The 3,995-nt window shown below is 37.9% G+C and overlaps 1 long non-coding RNA gene across 1 annotated transcript; it reads left to right on the top strand.

The window, feature by feature from the left end:
* Nucleotides 1-889: 889 nt before the first annotated feature.
* LOC136453208 (uncharacterized) lies at nt 890-2,783 on the top strand. The gene is made up of 4 exons (XR_010758969.1): nt 890-1,011; nt 1,125-1,258; nt 1,997-2,042; nt 2,734-2,783. It is a non-coding gene; the product is annotated as an uncharacterized lncRNA (long non-coding RNA).
* Nucleotides 2,784-3,995: the final 1,212 nt, after the last annotated feature.

Below are 3,995 nucleotides of genomic sequence, written 5' to 3'. Positions count from 1 at the left end.
TTGGCCGCGACGCTGACAACCCCGACACCGGGACTCCTCCTCCCCGCTGCGACCGCGCCCCCGCCGCGGATGGTGAAGACGTCGGCCTCGACGCTGACCCCGGCACTGGCCCTAGCCCGTCGCACAGCGGTAAGTCCTCCGCATTTTGAGCACCTATTTCTGAAATTGCTACTCTGGTTCATTAGTCCTCCACTTAGATATAGTTTTGTTTGTGAGTTTAGCTTTGCCATCACATTCAGGGGTTCTCCAAAGCAAAGCACGATGAAAAAACGAACATCAATGACCTGAACTTTGACATTATATGCTGCTGATACTGAAGGTTTATATTCGGAATTCCCTTTCTCATTTGTGTAGTAGTAGGCAGTAAGATCTGTGGTACCACAATGTGATTTGTCTCCTTTCCTGCCTCAATTGTGAATTCATCCTCAATTGTGTAGTAGTAGGCACTAAGATCTGACGTTAACCATTATTTTTTCTTTTAGTTTTGATTTGTGGCTTGATCTGAGGTCACAAGGAACGTTGTCGACTCCTAACAGTCAATGAAAGATCCAAGAAACCGTGTTAAAAAATCAGAAACATCAGTATTGATCTACTATCTATTTTTTCCATTTGGTCAAAGTTGTTAACTGTGGCTTGAGGGTCGATTTGGAGGGGAAACATCAAACATAGCAGCAGGATCAGTTGCGGCGCTTGAGCAAAAAATACTTGTGCTTAAATCCTAATAAAGAAATATATCGGTTAGTATATAGAAGTATCAAATATATTTACTGCAAGTTTTCAGTTTCGGATGAGGCGTCTAAATTTCGGAGGAGGAACCATCCAAACTGGAATAAATTTTCACTCATGTGGCAATTTTTCAACAACAGGTTGGCATGACGACACGGCGCTCAGTTCTTGTAGAAATTCTAGTTTGAGAAGAAACTTGAGAACGTCACCAAAGATGCTATAGCCATATAAAATTTGGGGAACCCATGTATGCCTATGCATGATTCACTTGCAATTCTATTTGTTGTAAGGCTCTTCTCATGATTCTAAACTGCATCGCAGAGTAGCAACAAAATCCAGCAAGCTGAAGTGATGTTCAGTTTTCTAGGTTTTTGAAAGTTCATTTTTCACTCTTTCAGGATTGTTGAAAACAGACTGTGTTCGGCTCTGTTGCTGCTACTGCTGCTTCCAATCAGATCAGAAGGGTGAAAAGGAGGCAGTGGACCTCGCAGGTCTAGGGGCTGCTGCTCTAGCCTCCTCTATGCGCTCGCCGGTAACAACTCATCTAAAATCTTGTTTATTGTATTCAAAGTTTCAAACTGGAAGGTTTTTTTTCTGTCCATGATCATTACTTCAGTTAGAGACCATCTATCCTTTTTCCTGCATTTCCTCCACTGCATTGCCATGTTCACACAGAAGGTTGATTTAGATGTGTGGGCCATATATTGATTAATCTGAGGTTCCTATGTGGTTTAAAACATAAATTAAGCATCTAAGGTAATATGCATGTGCAAAGAAATCTGAAGTTGTAAATAAATACTCGCTGAGAATGGATTTCAAAATTCTGAGTTAGTAAACCGTTTATGATACCTTTGGTTGCAAAACCTTCTAATAAGATTAGGGTCTCAATTTTTGCTTCATAAATTGCATAAATCCAAGCATGGAGTTGAATTGCTACGACATTTATTCTTCTCTATATAAGAACTTGATGTCGACTGTTACTATTTTGCAACACAGATATGTTTTTTTTTTCTTAATAGCAAAACAAGTGCGTTACTACATGTTTTTTTTGAAAGAACAACACTACTGCAATTAGAAGCTGGTTTCAAAATATGTTGGTAACCTGCATTTAGTCTATGACAAACTCTGCTATCATTCCTACTCTGATATAGGGAAGGTTCATTGTCAAGATATACTTATTCTATTTCTCAGACTGATTAAACATATATCATCTTTTCTTTCAAACTGATTAAACATTGAACTGAAAAGGATTCCTTTCGCATGGATACAGGAAAAGGTGCAACTGGAGATGAAGGCATCAGGCGTTCCCAATCTAGGTGACCATGAGTGACGTGCCGATAGTCTTTAAGTTATGATTCTGTTTGTTTTTATTTTTCCAATTTAGGTTGATTCGTTTTGTTGAATAAGTTAATGGTACTATGTGCATCCATTGATTCAGTGTAGAATGAAATGTGACTTGTGGATGACATCAGTGCACCACGTAACAATTCTTTTTATAAGGATGTGTGATCCATCACCGGGTAAACTAGCTTCTGTGAGAGCAGAGTCATTCCACGAGGACAGGGATGTGATCAAGATCGAAGAAAGTTTAGTTGCCTCTCATTGTTCTCATATCTCCATCCACTGCAGAATCAGTTTTAAAACTGTAGGCTTCCTTCAAGAGGTTGGGTTATAATCCAATCTGCGCCTTTGTATGAGGAGAGCGATGACAATGATTCAAGGGGCTGTGTTACTGTTACATGTGTTTTTTTTCTTTTTATTCATTACTATGCTAGGCAGTGCCAAATCATGCCACAATAAATACATCACTGAATATCTGAATCGATTCCTCTTTATGAATAAATGACTGAATAAATTCTTTTTATTCATTACTATGCTAGGCAGTTGTTGTTATCATCCAAGAAATAAGGAGATGTACGTGGATTATGTATCTTTTCTTTTAACTTTTAGAAAAGCCTGAAAGCCAAGCTCATCACATTTATAATCTTTTTCTTTATGTGCTCCTAGGCCTAGCTGGTTTATCTCGTCAGGTGGCAAAAAAGATGAAGATGAGGTCCTTTTCACTCTGATTTTTTATAAAAAAATTACTATTTAGCTTACAATTGCTTGCAAGTTCAGATTTTGATATATGTGACAAAGGAATTTGTTCTCAGTTTGGGCTATAAGAGATTGAAAAATTTTACAGACTGAAAGTTGGTTAAATGGCCTGCTCTCTGCATATATGCACATGATATGTTGTGGGTTGCTAGCTATTTTACCTTTGCCTACATGATATAGGGTTTAAATAAACTTGTCAGATGCTCCTTTTGAACATGGTGGACCTATTAACTCTTTTATTTTGGTGCTCAATCACCCTATTTTTGGATGATTCATTTAGAAGAAATTAGTTGACAAAAGTTGTATTTTTGTTTTTACTGAGGTTGCATATATTAATATCTGGATAACTAGATTCTTAATAAGTATATATTTGCTTGAGCTGTTGAGGAAGAACCAGAAACCTTTGCTTGAGTTGTCGATTAAACAGTTTGCCTATCTCCTTTGGTAGAAAGTGAAAAGGACTCTCCTTTGGTTAAAGTTGAGTCAGTTTGTTGAAACTGCATAGTCTTTTTGGATTTTACGGTCCATTCCTGATCCCAAATAGGTACTTACATACTGTATTTTTGGTTTCATGCACCGTGGTCCACTTGAGTGTTAAAACAGATTAGGTAACGCCAAGTGGGGTACTGATGTCAATTTTTAATTCTGCCGGCATCTGAGATGCATGACATAGCATGAAGGCTCTGTTTCTGAAATAGTCTGATACTGCTTTATAAAAGAAATATATACCACCATTAAAAGAGTAGTATGATACTCCTGCTACTAAAATATATACTCCTTTGTTTTGGGATTTATTTTGGGAATTAGTAGTATATACTAACTGCAAAATAATATCATACTTGTTTTTGTTGTAGAACAGTAGTACATACCCCTAATGAAGCAGTATATACAATTCGTGACCCGATTTTGTTATATGGAATATACTCTTTCTCTCATTTTTTTGTTAACCAATTAAATGTCAGTGATCTTTTAAAAGGTGCTCTCTAAAATAGTTGGAAGGTTCTTGTTGGATATTGCTGTTGGCGCAAAAACGTGTCAAATGCGTGGAGGCACACAACAAGCTGGAAGGATCTGTTTAGGATAAACCCGGAGATCCGCTTGGCTTCAATGCAGGGTTAACCGGTCCTGCGTATTCCTCTTGAGGCGTGCCAGTCAATTTGACTAGCAATTGA

Source organism: Miscanthus floridulus, chromosome 5 (assembly GCF_019320115.1).
Source record: "Miscanthus floridulus cultivar M001 chromosome 5, ASM1932011v1, whole genome shotgun sequence".
Classification (NCBI taxonomy): domain Eukaryota; kingdom Viridiplantae; phylum Streptophyta; class Magnoliopsida; order Poales; family Poaceae; genus Miscanthus; species Miscanthus floridulus.
The sequence above is the reverse complement of the archived record's forward strand: the minus strand, read 5'-3'. Positions and strand labels throughout refer to the sequence as shown.